The 18,791-nt window shown below is 49.9% G+C and overlaps 1 protein-coding gene across 1 annotated transcript in view; it reads left to right on the plus strand.

Moving 5' to 3' along the window:
* Positions 1 to 18,791, plus strand: part of LOC144784212 (uncharacterized) — a 287,530-nt gene that overhangs the window by 268,057 nt on the left and 682 nt on the right. The window lies entirely within an intron of this gene.

An 18,791-nucleotide genomic window follows, 5' to 3' on the forward strand; every position in this document is an offset into this window, starting at 1 on the left:
CTGGCCTCTAAGAGCTTGCATGTGGAAATGTTCACCGCTGGTTCATAAGCCCTGTAAAAACACAGAGCAAGCAGATATAACTTTACCTAAAGAGCATCCTGAGACAACGAAATTAAACAGTCCTTATCTGCCTCCCTCTCTGTTTAATCCCCACTACAGCTGTCATGGTATTCTCTGTGCTTCAGGTGAGCAAGTGGCAAGCAAACGGTGCAGTTTTTTGAAAACCAGAATTTAACCCCATTACAAAAACTGACCGCAAAAGTGTACAGAAACATTATTTTGTTTGCAGTGGCGCGGCGCACACTGTAAATGACTGGGGCAGACCTGAATCCTCGTTTTGTTTAATAGTATTATCAGCTTAGAAGAGAACTAGGTGCTTCAGTTTCTGGTGCTTTGCTTTCCAGCAGTTTCAACATCTTCTTAGAATGTCTTGTTGTTCAAATGGGTTTAACTGCTCATATTTATATGTTTTCCTGGTTTTCATTGCTTGATTTTGGTTGCGACAAAGTGTCACTCAGTTGTTGAAATGTCACACATAATTACACTGAATTTATGAAAATGTCGCACACAGCAATCTGTAACCTTGGCAGCTATGAGGAGTGCGTACGCACCACACCACGCCTCGCAAGGATGAAAGCGGCGTGTGCAAGGTCATCATTGATCAGTAATGCCAATACCTGTGAGGGACAAAGGATGTGGTATTTTAGGTCATCACATAGCTGGGAAAGCGAGGACTTTAAGGAACGTCCCACTGGCAGCCCTCATGGGCAGCACGTGCTGCACCCCTGCGAGGCAGGGAGTGTCACAGCGGATGCTGCAGGCGCCCTACAAGAATCAGACTAGCCTCTAAGAGGAGGATGGGCCCAGGAAGAGGGGTGCAAGCATGTGATTTCTCTTTTCGTAGTGCTTCTTCAGACATATTTGGCTGTTGCTCTCCCTGTATCCAGTGCAACGCCTTATGCCTTAGATCTAGCTCTGATTCCTTCATGCTCTTTTTCAGTGCCGGAACGTGATCCAAGTTAATAGTGTAGGGGGTGGCTTAGGGAGGAAGATGTAAATGCGGTTGTTGGATAAGATGCTCTACATTATCACCCATAGGTCCAAGACCAGGATTTAAAAGTGACTGGCTGCTTCCAGTTCTGCTAGACATAGAGCGCTTTTCGCCCACCTCCCTAGCCTGTGATGCAGTATGGATGGAGTGGGCAGGTGAAGGCATGGGTGCTTCAGATGGAAAGGGATCCTGGGGTGAAGGAACGAGTGCTGGCTGTGTATACCCTGCTGGACTGACAGACAGGTCCCTGCGTGAAGCCCTGGTCTTTTCTAGCCCCTGGTCCAGGCTGTAGCACGATCAAGAGTGTCTTTCCGAAAAGTGTACCTTTCCTACTCCTTGCTACTGACCAACACACTTCTCTGTGGTCCTGGAGGCCCCACTTCCCCTATATGATGAGGGCCAGTAGCCTGCACTGAAGAAAGTATGTGAGGCCTAAGGATGCAGAAACGCCACCTAATTGCCTCCAACTTAGGACTGCTCCCCTTCCCCAGCCAGAACTCAAGCAATGCTGTTTAAGTCGTTCACACTCAGACACACTGTATGTGTAGTGGAAAGCTGGTCTCTTAGGCACTAACACACTACATGCCCTAACGGTGCTTTGAAAGTTGATGCAATTGAATATGTAATGAAAAATTGTCTGTAAAATTCACATTTTTGATCTGTCTTTTTCCAAACCCCCGAACACCCCCAAACCTCCCTAGTAGTGGTCGGCTCGCTCGCTGGCTCGCAATGGGCCAGTTGGGGGCTGGTCTGGAAAAATTTGCCAGGGCTGCTTTAAGTTCCCAGTCCGGCCCTGCTTTGGAAAGTTAGCCTGAGCCATATAACCATTTTAGATCCAGGTCTACTGCTTTGCCCATGTTACCTCGCAGCTTGTTGTACAGAAAGACACCTTTGAGGCCACATGAGTGTTGCATACAACTAAAGAGGTTGACAAACCAGTATTGTTAGTCCCTTTTGCTTATCCATAATGTTGCACTTTTTTGGCATGACTGCTAAAAACTGGCATAGTTGTATTCACTGTCTAACGTGCAACATTTTTCTCATAGGCAGATGAGAAGATTGCCTTCTACGAAACAAGGGATTTGCAGAGCTTTCGAAAGATGCATGTGTAACCAGTATACTTTCAACGGTGAGGGGTCTCCCACAATTCACACATTTCTCTATCATGCACTAGATGTACAAAATGTAAAGTATTTAATCTTCTTCATTTTGCATGGTGGAGCTGGATGTTTTTCATGGAAATACTTACAAGTTACAACAATACAAAGCTTGTTATTAAAAAAATAAAGTTTTTGAACTTCCACATAGACTCTGTGGTATATTTTGAGTGTCTGGGGTGTTGTGGACTGAAACGAGTGAGTGAGCGAAAGGGTGTTCTTCTGTTCTGGGTTGTGTAATAAAATCATTGGGTATATATATCTAACTATCTTCATGTGGGGGTCGGGAGTGGGACAAATGACTATGACCGAGACACTTAGGTAGGTAGACGGTCATTGGATTGTGGGTTCTTCTGACTGAGTTCTGTGACTAGGGTGTAAGGTGTAAGGTCCAACCTCCCTATCACCAACATCAACATCCTATTTTCTTGTGCATAGTTCTGTATGTGTATGTGCAGAGAATAATAACCACAAAAGTAGTAGTAGTATACTAACTGAACAAAAATTAGTAGGCAAACATCTGGTTGTGCATTTTGTTGGTGGGAATTGACAAAGACTGGAGATTACAGAGGACAACGCAAAAGACAGGAGTGGACCCAGTGGCTACAGCTATTCTATCACAGCTTTATTCAAAAGAATACCTTAACTAAAGAGTGACCAACAGGACAAGCTTAGCTACACACAGTCTAATAGTAGTAGCACAGAGAGACTTAGGGCAGAGGCAGTTTGAAGGAACTGAAAGTCAGGGATGGCATTGGATACCCATAATTTGGAAAACAAATTTAAGACCAAAGAAGGTTTTGCTAACATTGAATTAGGAAGGAGGCTTAATAGGTTGGAAAAAATAAGGTGCGTTAAAAAGTTAGGGGAAATATAATTGTTAATAATATAAGCACTGTATGACTTACTGGGGCCAGCAGCAGGATCCTCGGTAGAGGAGCGCTCCTCTGGTGGTTGTCCCGCCGACTCGGACCCCGTCTTTGTGCCCCTGGGTGGTGCTGATCATGTAAGAAATAATAAAGAAAGAGAAACATTAAGTGCTGTGAAACAAAGACATCATTCAAAAATCCTCTCAAACATTTTAGGAAACAACAATTCCAATAAAATTGACTTCGAAGTATAAATGACTACTGGCTTGCAGGATTCACAGACCGTCTACTTATAGAACACTAATCAAATGTTCCATAAACATTCTGATTGCAGAATATACTAACGAAGCCAGTACCACCTGACCTACACCACCTATTCAAGAATCCAGACGGGCCAATTGTTTAGTAAGTCGGCATTTCCATTTTATTTTTGCCCGCAAACATGCATAGATGAGATGGAGGACACATGCATAAATTTGTGCATACACTGAATTGTTGGTTGCTTGCGTCATATGAACTGCTACTGACTCACCTGACCATGCTATTGCTGCTAAGCCTACCTCTCAGTAAACAAACTTCAAACAGGTTCTATGGAGTGGTGGGGTAAATAAGAACTAAGCATTCAGTGACAGAGGAGGCGTCATGCAGACCGTTAAAAAAATATGAACTAATACTATCCATCCACCACTATTTCACTAAAGGACAATGTAAGGAAGGACTAGACTCCAGCAATAGCATTAACTAACTTCAGTTCTCTAAAAACTCTAACATCAATAATCACCAGCCCAAGCTAGCGCAAAGTTACAAACCAGTAAGAGAAGTGGCGAGCAGCACCTGTGTCATACAATAACAGAAGATTTTGAGACGGAATTGATCTGCAATGTAACTAAGTGCACCAGTAATCGTGTTACTTATTCGTCTAAGAAATATACACAATACTTATACTACTATATTATATATTAAATTATTAATATTACTAGCTACTCACCAAGCCCCACGACCTCGACACCTAGCAGGTCCAAAAGGTCCTGCTCCCTGTCCAGAATGTCTGCCTACCAGTGGGCCAGCTGCTGGTGGGTGCGCCGGATATCCGAGCGACGGTAGACTGCCCGGCGCACCTTCGCCCACCGGCGGTGAAGCTCCTCTGGGAGGTAACCGGAGCCTGGCCTGCTGCCAAGGTCAAGGGGAGGTGGCGCTGGATAAAAAAAACCAGGGCGGCCACCTCCACCTCCCCGAAAAGATTCCGGGCATGCACCCCTGCAGGTCTCATTCTGCCGCAAGGCAGCCGGCTCTTGGGCGCAGGCGCCTTGCCCTTCGAGCCGGTTCGGCTTCTCCCCTTTGCCATGGTTCTGGGGTGGTGGTGGAAAAGAAAAGTTAGAACAAAAGGAAAAAACAGTTAGGGGGAAGAAGTAGGAGCTTAAATAAAGAAGCAAAATAAAACAGTAGAAAAGTTTAAAAAAGGTGGAAAAGTAGAAATAAAATGCTAAATATAAACTTAGGGACAGAGAGAGATAGATGATAAGTAAAAAAAAGTAAGAAAATCTGTGAAAATAGGTAAAGATTGCACAGATGTAAGGTGGATAGAAAACTAGGCCCAGAACCATAGCATAGAGTGTGAAAAACAAGATGGCCGCGCCCATCGCGACCATGTGGGTAAGTTCGCGAGCGATTTCACGCGAACACGCACTTTGTCAGCGTGAACAAGTAGTTGTGTTCCCGAATAAGACGTGCACCGCGCGAACACGTTATACGCGACCCGGAAGAGGAAATAGGGGACGCGAGCGGGCGGGACAATTGAAAAAACAAGATGGCCGCGCCCATAGACCACCACATGGGTAAGGTCGCACGCTACAATCCCCCGAACACGCAGACAGCGCCCCGAACACGCACAACGCGCTCCCGAGCAAGAAAAACGGCTCGCGAACGGGTCCAGCAAGCTACTACGCACGCTCGCGAAGCTACGCGAAGCTCGCATAGTGCGAGAACGTCTTCGCGTAGCTTCGCGTAGTGCGACTATGCGTACTACGCCATACTGTAGAAACCCCACGGAAAAAGTGAGAAAACTGTCCTGAAGAAGGTGAAAACATCAATCGAACATCACCGAAACGCTGCGTCGACTTTTTGTTTTCTGTAATAAATGTAATAATTGATTGTGATTTTTTAACGATTTTAAAGCGCAACCTGTTTTTAACTGTATGTACAATAAATAACACAAATGTATTTTGATATATCAATTGTTGGGTTTATGTGTATTATTAAGTGTTGGCTGACACAATTATGTTATAGGTGATTTCTCTTGTGTTGAGTAACAATCTGTTTGGTAACAATCCGTCTGGTAAACTGTGTTTACATAATTGGTGTATATGTCTTTGGGACATTTTTGATACTACTGTTGTACTCTTCCTGTGCCTGTCTTATGAGGAGGGAAGAAGGCGGACCTGGCGCCACTCGGTAAGTGGTTTTTAAAAATGTATGTTTATTTTCTAATTGCCGACCCCCTGCACCCACCTCTCGTGTGTCTGCACCAGCCGCCCCACCCACAAACCATGCCAGCCACCACTGGGTTTTGTTTGACCCACAATAACGTGCAAACCTCAAAATGTTCCTGAAATAACACATTTTCTTTATATTTCTGTGACAAAAACTACCAGAATCTGCAGGAATTCATAATATTCTTACCACCCAACATTTCCCCACCTGTACCAATAAAAAGCTGCCCCACTGAAAGTAACAGATCTAACCAAGAATAATTTGAGCCCTTGGTGGAGACCCCTATTGGCCTCGGTTGGATCCGTTCCTGTCGCTGACACTACTCCCAGCCTTACAAGTGGGGCAGAGTTTTTATCGGCATAGGAGGGGCAATGGTCGAGGTTAAGAATTTTGTGGATTCCGGCGGATTCTGGAAGTTTCCAATCACAGAAAAATAGGGAAAATGAGTGTCTTCAGGAAAAGTTGGCTGTTTGCAGGGCATTGTGGATAAGAAAATGGTGTGGGGTGAATGTGAAGCACACCACCCTGGACTCCTCCAGATGTTGACTTTACAGAAGTGTCTGGACCTGGTAGATACTTCCAGGGGGCAGCCTATCCAAGGCCAAAAAGTGCAGCCGTACACCTTTGCAAGTGGGATGATACTGCGAGTTAGCCGAGCTCTGCCGTCAGTATGCAAAATCAACACCCGAAAGAGTCAAATATCCTCTCACTTGCCATTGGGATCAGATGCTGCAGTCCGCAGGAGGAGCTGAAAGACTGCTGCCCCCTTTAGCTTGGGCGGGACATAACCATGCCCATGGGGGTGGGCATCCCCCACCCGCTATTGTTTTTTCAATTCCCTGGCATCTAGTGTGCTGTCTGCCTGCCACCGGGGGGGGGGGAATCAAAGGTAATTACCCCATCTGCAGAAAGTCTTTGTCACAATTTATTTCGGGTGGGGGCATGGCCAGGCCCATGGGGGGCAGCCCTACACCTCCTTTTAAAAAAATATATAATTTCCTGGTGTCTAATGGGCTTTCAGCCCCCCACGGGGCATATTGGACATAATAACTCCCATCTGCCTGGAGGGGTGAGGCGTGGGGGTGGCACTGTGTCCATTTTATTGGGGGCACTGTCATGCTCATTCTAGGCAGCCCACACGCCTATACTAATAAAAACATATACTAATAAAAACATAGTCCCTGGTGCTTAGTTGTCGTTCTGTTCCTCCGGCGGGGGGGGGGGGCAGATTGAGGGCTATTGCCTCCATCTGTCTGTCAGGTGAGGGTGGGAAAGAACAACTGAATTATCTAAAAAAAGTATTGAGGGGGCAAAAGCCCTTGCCCAAGGGCCTCTCCTCCCTCTCTTGTGTCTAGTGGTGGTTCCCTGCTTGGAGATCACCCTCCTGCTGCAATCCTCAAGCAGTAGTCCACTAGGGGAATATATCATTGGATAGGGGAAAGTCTCCCCCTTCCAACTGTATCTATCCCATCGAAATCGGTGCTCGGGGACTGAGATATGCCCCCGACCAACGGTGGAAATTAATGTTAATGAGCCGCTTTGCTCGTGTTACTTTCAGTTTACCTGTAATGTTGTCAGAGCAGACGGCACGCCACTCGTGATTACAAGGAAGGGATATTTTCAGCCATGGTGGCTGGGTAAGCTCTTCCTCAGCAACTGCGGCTGAAACAATCAACAGTATATTCTTCTGGTGCCCGCACCTGGGTATCTCCTGCCTCGTGTGCAGGAATGGCTTGCAGTCATCCTCTGCACGAGCACCAGTGCGAAGGATGGCTCAAAGCCGTCCTCCGCATAGAAGCAATTACCAGGACCAGTGTTGACCAAGAAGTAAGCAGCTGTCAGCTGGTTGGGAGTGAGGCTTGTCACCTTTCCCAGAGAAAAAGACCGGCCATCTGTTCACGTTGTAATATGCTGCAAAGGCTGAGGGATGATTTGTAAGTAGATCTTTATATGAAATTGTCTGTATTCATTTTGAAAAATGGGTTTCCTGTCTTTGTTTAGTTTAATTAGCAGTCAAGAGTCATTAGGGAAACTGCAAAAAACATTTAAAGTGTTTCTTACATTTAGCGCTTAGAGTATGTAGAGATGAGAGGAAAAAATTCTGGCTTTGGTGATTTTTAGGTCTCGCCTACACAGCGCGCATGCGCTGTATAGGCAAAAAGAACTTTTGCAATCGCTTTGGCTTTTCAGCAAAAACGTGCACGCGTTCCATTGCCTTCAAAGGCAACGCGTGCACCTGTGGCGATTCACTTGCGGGAGCGCATGGCACCATATGGTAGCAATTATTGCTAATGGTGCTGCTCGCTCTCGCAAGTGAAACGCTTTCACTTGCCCCCTCCTCTCGCACCTCCCCCTGCTGCATCCATTTAGCGTGAGGAACGCGCTTGTTACAGTAAGAAGTGGTCGCAGCCTGAGCAGATAGATCTGTATATGCTAAAAATTTACCCCAACTGTTTACCCACAATGTGAATAATATGATGTTCAGCTTTTTTTTTTACATGCTATGGAGAAAAACTGAAAACCTCACCTAACACCGTGCATCTACAGTTCCATAGAAAAAAAGATTATAACACGAGTTCCATTGAAATGCATACTTCCACAGATCTCTGGGCACCTCATCTATTTGCGTATGATGGCACTCGCCTAAGAGACAGACACCATTTATTTCTGATGAAGCGCAGAGAGCAAAAAACATGCCTGATGGGTATACTTCCAAAAGAAAACTGAGAATTAATATGACAAAAAACACAGCGGGGCACAACATCAGGCCAGCAAATCAATTAGAAGTACAGTTCCTGACTTAAAAAGCTCTTACTGTGTTTCTAGACTTTTCTGGATAACGGACTACATAGCTATGTGTCATGCAGTTCATCTTTCACAACTATATTCCCTAGAGTCTTTTGGCTGGGTAAGCTAAGCCAGAACATAATGGTCATTGTAGTATAACAAGCAGGCATCACACTATTCTTTTTAAACAGTTTTCTATACAAAACAAATATTAACAAACAGTCAGATTGACGCGCTCACCTGTATTCATATTTATTGCCCTGAACAAATTAAGAGACTGAGCTGGGAATGCTGGGGCTTGAGTCTGTGAAGCCTTGTTTATTATTTAACATGACCTTTGTGGAAAGCTGCCAGTATATCACACAGATCATGGTAAAACAAAACTGTACTTGCCAAGGTACATTTTTTAGTAGCCAAGGGCAGGTGGCGAAAAGGGTATTTAGAAGGATAAAAGTACACAATAGAGCCATCACAACACCGACAATGGATGGCGAGAAGGCTTCAGCAGTACCACCCGGGGCCAACCACTGTTAGAGATGCAACCCTGAATCCGCCACTTGAGTGGTGTGCTTTGGCAGCCTCCTTCCTACACAGCCTAAAACTGCTCAGGATACAGATTCAATCCCTTCCTTGGAGGGCAGTTCTTGGGCATTACAGTTATGGAGCCCTTGCTGTTTTCTACGCTTCAGGAACGCAGCAGTCATAAATGAGCAAGTTCAGAGTACTTTATGAGGGATCATTAATGGCGCCGAGACTGAATCCATGCAGGAGGGAGTGAAACAAACTTGAGCGTGCTCAACGCACACTACAACGCCTTTACTCTGTGTTAAACAACTCTTGGATGGCGCACATGTAAGTTTATGGCGCACTTGTGACATCAGAATGGTACCTCAAGGTCAAAAGCGAGCATCTAGGTGAAGAGTCAGCACTCGTGTAGCATGTAAAATATTACATAACATGGGGATCCTCTAAGATCAGAGACTAATTACAAGCTCTAGCAGTCATGCTACCCAGGAGTCAGCTGCGCAGCCGGCACAACCCAACTCTTTACATCGGTGACCAGATGGAAATCCAAGCGAGCAGCTCTCCCCGTACCCTCTGGGCCTGATTCACAGAATGAACTTAAGACTCAATCCTAAACTTACTACTATTTTGGTATTCACAGAATGCACTTACTACTTTTGGAATTCACAGAATGAACACAGAATGAACATACTACTTTTGGTATTCACAGAATGAACTTACTACTTTTGGTATTCACAGAATAGACTTACGAATACTAATATTACGTCCGCTCGCGGGCCGGAATTTCCGATTATGGGCCTGTTAGATTTGTTGGTCTCTGGTTGGCACAGGTAAATACTTGTGACAAGCAGGGACCCTCTCCTCTATTCAGGGCAAGGGACTTACTCTTTAAAATAACCCCTCTAGGTTGCGTGGCACGAATGTACATTGTTACAACGCATTCTTTTTCAACGCATGCCTTTACCACGCAGGTTTTACAAGGCAAGTCATTACAACGACTTGCGTTGGGGGGCGCTGGATAGTGTAATAGTTTAATTTACTATTCCAACCCCAGTCCCCGTGGATAGTAGGGAAGGTTTTGGATAGTAAATTAGACTATTCCCTATCCTACAGCACCCCCCAGCGCAAGTCGTTGTAATGACTTGCGTTGTAATACCTGCGTGGTAAAGGTACTTGTTAGACCTGTCAGCCTTAGGGTGATCTTTCCCCGTGACTTTTCACCCTGGCCTCATTTTTTCCACCTATTTTTTGTTGGTTCTTAGGTCTTCGGGCACATTTTTACAGCTAACCTGTGTTAGGGTGCAGGTGCTCTCTACTTTCAACATGGCTGCCACTGCCCCCTGCTACTGCAGTGTGGTTTTTTTAGTGTAGCACCCTAGTTGCCAGGAGCAGGCTGGGTCCCCATACATTGTTGCAACACCAGCCACCCAGCCCCTGTCCATAGTTAGAGTGGGGAAGCTCCTGGAACCTTCCAGAATAGGGGAGGTACCAACTGCCACTGCCAACTGCCAACTGACACTATATAAGGAAAAGGAGAAAAACTTTCTAGTCAGTTGGGGCATCACTGACCTGGGGAACCCACGCAGGAGTTTTAGGCGGGAGGGCCTAGTGAGGAACCTATGCTACTGGGAGTGACAGGATTTAGGTGCTGCCTCTTAAGCTCAGTGAGGTGTCCAAAGCTATCCCCCTGATCTGGCCCAGTGGTAGGGAACCCCAGGGCCCATCTGCAGTGACTGAGGAGAAATTCGTCAGGCCCTCAACTCATTCCCCACCCTCTTCTGTAACCTCAAGCAACAAGCAACCAAGGGCGCAGAATCATCCAAGCGCCAAGAGACTTACTTCATGAGACAAGGTACTGGACTGAGCTACCCTGCGCATCCCCTGCCTTCAGCTAGGCCTATCTGTCTTCCCCTGACTGAACTGTGTGATAAGCGCTATAATTTGCCCCATCCTGCCACAGTTCTGAATGACTAACTTGTGGAGCGCTGTAATTTGCCCTCCTGCCCAGCGCTGTGTTTGAGGCTGCCTGCCCTGTCAGGGATCATCGAAATTGCCTCCCTGCCCTGCCGGCACCTAGCGCTGAGAAGAACTCCCAAGCGCTACCCGCCGTCACCGCGCTGTGCACTGAAGCGCCAATTGCCCGGCCAACTCACCGCAGGAATCTCCTCAGAGGGAGCGTGCATCCCCCCTCGGCGGCCCCCGTATGCCAGGAGAGGGCTGCCAGAATTCTTAATAGGCCGCGCTGGGCCTGGAAGTACCCTCCGGCTGGAGCGCCGCTTTGGCCTGACCCCCTCGGCGGCCCCCGGTGCCAGAAGAGGGCCGCCACATCGAAACTGACAGGCAGCGCTAGGCCTGAAGCCGCCTTCGTCCCTCATCACGTGACGGGAGACGCGACCGCGTCATCGGCCGCGCCCCCGCCTAAGCCAGGCAGCGATTGGCTACTGCCCCGCGCCCCTGCCTACCTTCAAGGGAATCCTAAGATCGACGCGGAGGGGGCCGTGGAGCTTGAGAGCCTCCTCCGGTTGTCCCCATACGCGAATCCAGCCTCGCCCCAGCGCCTTGGCTCCTGAACTGCCCCCGCGTCGTACAGGGACGGGTGAGGCCCCGGACGCGCTGGAGCTCCTACTCCAGGCCCCTGAGTCTGCGCAAGGGCCCCGGAGGGCCGAAGAAGTGAGGTAACCCCCTGGGGAGGAGGGCGGTAGGCCAAGTGAGGCCCGAGGTTGCCCCTCCCCCGGGGTTAACTGTGACTGGGTCCTGTTGGCCTCCCCTGTTCTGAATGTGCCCCATTTAATCGTTTTGCCTACAAAGTTACCAGCCTGCATTATTCAACGTGCTGCATAATTACCAGCCTGAATTATTCTTCATGAATCGTATTTACAAGCCTGAAGTGTTTAACGTGCACTGTATTCACAAGCCTGATTTGCTCCTAGTGCACCATATGTACAAGCCGGAAATGGAAGGGAGATTCACTTCACTGTACTGAATTTTCTTGCAGAGGTGGGCTTCCTTAGTATTCTGATGATCTGACCTGGGTCGCAGCCGACCCACATTCACAAGAAGAAAGGCTTGTCACAAATGACTAAAGGCTGTGTTCTTTGAAGTTCTTTGTTAACCTGAAAAGTACTTGCTGATATGTTTTATTCCTGTCTAGGAGAAGCGACCATGAGAGGTTTGATGTGTTATTTAAATGCATTATAATTGTCGCTTCTTGTAGGATCCTCCAGGTTTATACCATTACCCCTTTACCTGTCAAAGAGTTTGATGTGACAGGCGGGGTCAGTTAACGTTTCATTGCATAGATGAACTAGCTGTAATTTTAATGCAAAGCCTTACTGAAATGCTTACTCTTCAAAAGAAATGCAATCTGCACATGATACATGAAATGTCTTAATGAAATGCTTATTTGAAATGCTAATGAATTACCAATGCCTTGCTCTGATTGAAAGCCTATATAAAAGATCTTGATTTTTCAAATACAACACCTAGTGTGGTCTCCATCATTGCGCCACTGTATGTTTTATTGGGTGTGTGTGTGTTAAGTGGCTGCTTTACACATAAGCCCCTGGCCGCCTTCCTGCTCGAGCCATGCTACCTCTCGGAGAACTGGCGGTCCCAGTTCTTACATTGGTGCCGAGCGGTGGGATCCAGGACATGTAGCTACTTAACACCCTCCAGTGAAACGGGGTGTGCTGCAATTAATTGGACACCTATCGTGCTGCAAGCAAACCCAATTGCTCACCACTGTCTAGCCTGCATCAAAGTGTGTTGAACCAGTATTGTTGCCCACATCTTAGAATTTTTCTTCCAGGTTATCTAGGTCCTCACCTGATAAAATGGAGTTCCAGCTGGCTGACCTTGATAAGTACACGGCAGTGCAGTTAAGGGAGTATTGTCAGGGGATGGGGGTGCCTGTGGAGACGAGAGCTGTTAAAGAAGAGCTCCGTACTGCCTTAAGGGCATGGGTAGAGGCCCACCCAGAGGAAGAAGGGGATGGGGAACAGGTCACACACGGGGAGGTGGACACTCAGGAAGACCCAGGTTTGCTCAACATTGATGTATCAGATAATGTGTTGCCAGGACCACGTTCCAGGGCAGGGAGCAATGTATCTAGGGAGAGTGTGTCACCGCAGGAGTACGAAGACAGGAGGGAGGAGAGGCGATTGAAGTGGGAACTTGCTAGATTGGAGCACGAGAAGGAGAGAGAAAGGGAAGATAGGCAGTTTGCTTTGGAGGAAAAAAAGCTAGCGCACGAGCTGCGGCTCAAGGAAATGGAGCTACAAGCATTGCAGTTGAGTGCGCCAGGAAGTCCTACTGGTGGCAGCGGACCAGAGGCTCAGCAGGAGCCCAGATTCTGGTTACCCAAGGAGGTGATAGCGAGCTTCACCAAGGGGATGACATTGCCAGGTGGTTGGAGGCGTATGAAGTGGCCTTGACTGCCCATGGGGTGCCTGAGAAACATTGGGGAGGTGGTTTGTACCGGTATATACCTCCTGATGTCAGGGACTCACTCCTGTATTTGGAGAAGGCAGACCAGTTTAGGTATTCCCCCATGAAGGAGGCACTTATCAAACATTTTGGCCTCACCCCTGAAAGGTATCGCCAGAGGTTTCGTGGCAGCCATAAGCTGTCCACGCAGAATTGGGTGGATTTTTTTGAGTATGCCCGAAAGGCTCTGGATGGTTGGGTGCGTGGCAGCGAGGTGCGTGATTTTGAGAGTCTGTATAACCTTTTTTTGAGAGAGCACCTCTTGGATAAGTGTTTTCCGGAGTTGCGCCAACATTTGGTGGACCGCAAGCTTACTGATTCCCGCGAGCTCGCGGAGGAGGCAGATATTTGGGTTAGCACCCGGGTGTCACACAAGGGCCCCGGGGGAGATGGCCCAAAAGGCGGACAGGACGCCCCTCAGAAGAAAGAGGGTGGTGATAAAAGAACAGAGTTCTCACGAGGCCCACAAACTAGACAGTTTGGGAAAGGAGTAGGTACCCCACCACAGAACCGTCCCCCAAAACCCACTTACCCTGACAAGAGTCAGCAGCCAAAAGTGGTCCGGTGCTATGAGTGCGGAGAGGTCAGACACTACAAGGGAGATTCCCAGTGTCGCAAACGACCCCCAGCCCCCACTGGTGTCAAGAGTCCCGGGGTGGCTAGTATAGCGCTTGGGTTGGAGCTGCCCTAGATAGGGAAGGGGAGTGGACAGGCTTGACCCTGGTTTCACTTGGAGATAAGGAGATGGTCCCAGTGACGCCCTTACCATCGAATACTGCTAAGTACCAGCAGAGAGTGAAGGTCAATGGGGAGGAGGTGGACGCTCTGAGGGACACAGGAGCCAGCATGACCACTGTAGTGCGGCGGCTGGTGTCCCCTGAGCAGGTTGTTCCTGATGTGTACCATCCGGCCGTATTGGCTGACGGCAGAATGAGCTATTATCCCGTGGCTCAAGTTCCCTTTGAATGGGGAGGAGTGTCAGGCCCGTTGAGAGTTGCGATCAGCCCTGCCTTGCCTGTGGACTGTCTGCTCGGTAATGACCTCGAACATACCGCCTGGAAGGAAGTGGAGTTTAAGGCCCAGACTGAGATGCTGGGATTACCAGGCTGGGCGTGCGTAGACACGCGGTCCACGGCTGCCCGGCAAGGAACTCAATCCGGGTTGGAGCCTGAGACAACGGCCCAACCCACTGTCGGTCCAGAGGAGAGTGTTGTGGAGGACACACCCCGTGTGATGGATGGGGAGCCCGCGGAGGTAACCCCGGAGTCCGTGGAGGTGGATGTCGTTCCCGTAGGGGATTTTCCAACCCTTGCCGAGTGGCATGTGGAAGGAGGTCCTACCCGGGAGGAATTTTGTCGGGCGCAAAAGGAGTGCCCCACGCTTGAAGGCATGCGGCGACAGGCCGAAGCCCAAGTAACTAACAAGGAGACCGGCAACTACCACGTGTATTGGGAGGAGGGCCTCCTGTGCAGTGAGCCAAGGGTTCCGGTGCATGGATCCTTGAGGGCCCTAGTGGTCCCCCAGTGCTACCGGGCCTTTTTGATGGAACTAGCGCATGAGATACCCTTAGCCGGACACCTGGGCCAGGACAAGACCTTTGCGAGGCTAGTCCCACATTTTTATTGGCCTAGGATGAGAGTTGCCTCTGACACTTATTGCAAGACTTGCACGACTAGCCAGGCCAGTGGCAAGACTGGGACCAAATTGAAGGCCCCATTGGAACCACTCCCAGTGGTCGGGACCCCTTTCGAGCGGGTTGGTATTGACATCGTTGGGCCGTTGGACCCTCCGACCTCTGCGGGACATCGGTTCATTCTGGTGTTAGTGGACCACGCCACTCGGTACCCGGAGGCCATCCCTCTGAGGACCGTTACTGCACCTGTAGTGGCGCGGGCCCTGATGGGGATATTCACTCGAGTGGGATTCCCCAAGGTCGTGGTGTCGGACAGGGGTACAAATTTCATGTCAGCCTACATGCAGGCCATGTGGAAGGAGTGCGGAGTGACCTATCGGTTCTCCACTCCTTACCACCCCCAGACTAACGGGCTCGTGGAGCGCTCCAACAAGACCTTGAAGGGAATGATCCGGAGTCTGCCACAAGACCTGAGGCGGAAATGGGACATCCTCCTCCCTTGCTTGCTGTTCTCGTACCGCGAGGTACCACAGAAGGGAGTTGGGTTCAGCCCCTTCGAATTGCTCTATGGTCACCCCGTTAGGGGACCCCTTAGTCTGGTCAAAGAGAGTTGGGAGAAGACTTCGAAGAAGCTACCCCGGGATGTTGTCAACTATATGCTGGCATTCCGCAGCCAGATGGCTAAGCTGTGGAAGGAAGCCTCAGACAATCTGGAGGCTATCCAAGCCGTCATGAAGGAGTGGTATGACCACAACGCTCAGACGGTGGAGTTGGACACTGGACAGAAGGTGTGGGTAATGGAGCCTGGGGAGCTTAGCGCCCTCCAGGACCGGTGGACTGGTTCATACGAGATCATGGAGCGGAAAGGCCAAACCACCTATGTCGTGGACTTGAAGACCCCCCGACAGCCCCACCGGGTGCTCCACGTCAACCGCCTGAAGCCTCATCATGAGCGATCGGAATTTGCTCTCCTCATGGTGACGGATGGGAGCGAGGAGGAGGAAAGTGAGCCTCTTCCTGACCTTCTAGCGGCTCAGGAGAAGGATGGTACAGTAGAGGGAGTTGTCCTCTCTCCATCTTTGACCCCAGAACAACAGAGAGACTGCCGCCAGGTTTTGGCGCAGCATGCCTCGTTGTTCTCCCGCACGCCTGGAGTTACGCATCTGTGTACCCATGATTTGGACACAGGGGACAGTCCGCCAGTGAAAACCAAGTCTTACCGGCTGTCCGACAAAGTAAAGAACAGCATCCAGGGTGAGGTGATCAAGATGCTGGAGCTGGGAGTGATTGAGCCCTCCAGCAGCCCATGGGCTAGTCCGGTCGTTCTGGTGCCAAAAGCGGCTCCACCGGGCACCACACCAGAACTTCGGTTCTGTGTGGATTATCGGGGGTTGAACTCTGTCACCAGGACAGATGCTCACCCGATACCACGGGCAGACGAGCTGATTGACCGGCTGGGAGCAGCCAAGTACCTCAGCACCATCGACTTGACATCAGGGTACTGGCAGATTGCCATGGCCGATGGAGCAAAGGAGAAGACAGCATTCTCCACCCCTGAGGGTCACTTTCAATTTCGGGTGATGCCCTTCGGCCTCAAGAATGCTCCGGCCACCTTCCAGCGGTTGGTGAACCAGGTATTATCTGGCCTGGAGTCCTTCTCAGCAGCTTACCTGGATGACATAGCTGTCTTCAGTAGCACCTGGGAGAACCATCTGCAACATCTCCAGGAGGTGTTGCGGGCGTTACAACGTGCTGGCTTGACCATCAAGGCTAGCAAGTGCCAGATTGGACAGGGCTCTGTCATGTACCTAGGACACTTGGTGGGTGGAGGTAAGGTGCAACCCCTCCAGGCCAAGATTGAGACCATCATGGCCTGGGAATCCCCCAAAACTCAGACTGAGGTCCGAGCTTTCCTCGGCCTCTCTGGCTATTACCGCAGATTCGTCAATTTGGTACCATTGTGGCCCCCTTGACTGAGTTGACGTACAAAAAGCAGCCCCGTCAGGTCATCTTAACGGCTGCTTGCCAGGAGGCATTTGAAACACTGAAGCGCGCGATGTGCACTGCTCCGGTGCTGGCCACTCCGGACTTCCAAAAAGAATTCATCATGCAGACAGATGCCTCAGAGCATGGCGTAGGCGCCGTGCTGTCGCAACTCAATGATGATGGTCAAGACCAACCTGTGGCCTTCATCTCCCGAAGACTCCTTCCTCGGGAACGGCGATGGAGTACCATCGAGCGAGAAGCCTTTGCTGTGGTCTGGGCTTTAAAGAAGTTGAGGCCATACCTCTTTGGCTCTCACTTCCTGGTTCAAATCGACCACCGACCCCTTCGCTGGCTCATGCAAATGAGAGGCGAAAACCCAAAGTTGCTAAGGTGGTCTATTTCCCTACAGGGGATGGACTTTAGGGTGGAACATCGGCCCGGAGCTGACCACGCCAATGCTGACGGTCTCTCCCGGTTTTTCCGCCTTAGTGACGAGAACTCCCTAGAGGTTGGGTAGCTCTCCCCACTTTCAGCTGAGGGGGACGCATGTTAGACCTGTCAGCCTTAGGGTGATCTTTCCCCGTGACTTTTCGCCCTGGCCTCATTTCTTCCACCTATTTTTTGTTGGTTCTTAGGGCATCTTTTTACAGCTAACCTGTGTTAGGGTGCAGGTGCTCTCTACTTTTTTAGTGTAGTACCCTAGTTGCCAGGAGCAGGCTGGGTCCCCATACATTGTTGCAACACCAGCCACCCAGCCCCTGTCCATAGTTAGAGTAGGGAAGCTCCTGGAACCTTCCAGAATAGGGGAGGTACCAACTGCCACTGCCAACTGCCAACTGACACTATATAAGGAAAAGGAGAAAAACGTTCTAGTCAGTTGGGGCATCACTGACCTGGGGAACCCACGCAGGAGTTTTAGGCGGGAGGGCCTAGTGAGGAACCTATGCTACTGGGAGTGACAGGATTTAGGTGCTGCCTCTTAAGCTCAGTGAGGTGTCCAAAGCTATCCCCCTGATCTGGCCCAGTGGTAGGGAACCCCAGGGCCCATCTGCAGTGACTGAGGAGAAATTCTTCAGGCCCTCAACTCATTCCCCACCCTCTTCTGTAACCTCAAGCAACAAGCAACCAAGGGCGCAGAATCATCCAAGCACCAAGAGACTTACTTCATGAGACAAGGTACTGGACTGAGCTACCCTGCGCATCCCCTGCCTTCAGCTAGGCCTATCTGTCTTCCCCTGACTGAACTGTGTGATAAGCGCTATAATTTGCCCCATCCTGCCACAGTTCTGAATGACTAACTTGTGGAGCGCTGTAATTTGCCCTCCTGCCCAGCGCTGTGTTTGAGGCTGCCTGCCCTGTCAGGGATCATCGAAATTGCCTCCCTGCCCTGCCGGCACCTAGCGCTGAGAAGAACTCCCAAGCGCTACCCGCCGTCACCGCGCTGTGCACTGAAGCGCCAATTGCCCGGCCAACTCACCGCAGGAATCTCCTCAGAGGGAGCGTGCATCCCCCCTCGGCGGCCCCCGTATGCCAGGAGAGGGCCGCCGGAATTCTTAATAGGCCGCGCTGGGCCTGGAAGTACCCTCCGGCTGGAGCGCCGCTTTGGCCTGACCCCCTCGGCGGCCCCTGGTGCCAGAAGAGGGCCGCCACATCGAAACTGACAGGCCGCGCTAGGCCTGAAGCCGCCTTCGTCCCTCATCACGTGACGGGAGACGCGACCGCCTCATCGGCCGCGCCCCCGCCTAAGCCAGGCAGCGATTGGCTACTGCCCTGCGCCCCTGCCTACCTTCAAGGGAATCCTAAGATCG

Source organism: Lissotriton helveticus, chromosome 10 (assembly GCF_964261635.1).
Source record: "Lissotriton helveticus chromosome 10, aLisHel1.1, whole genome shotgun sequence".
Lineage (NCBI taxonomy): Eukaryota > Metazoa > Chordata > Amphibia > Caudata > Salamandridae > Lissotriton > Lissotriton helveticus.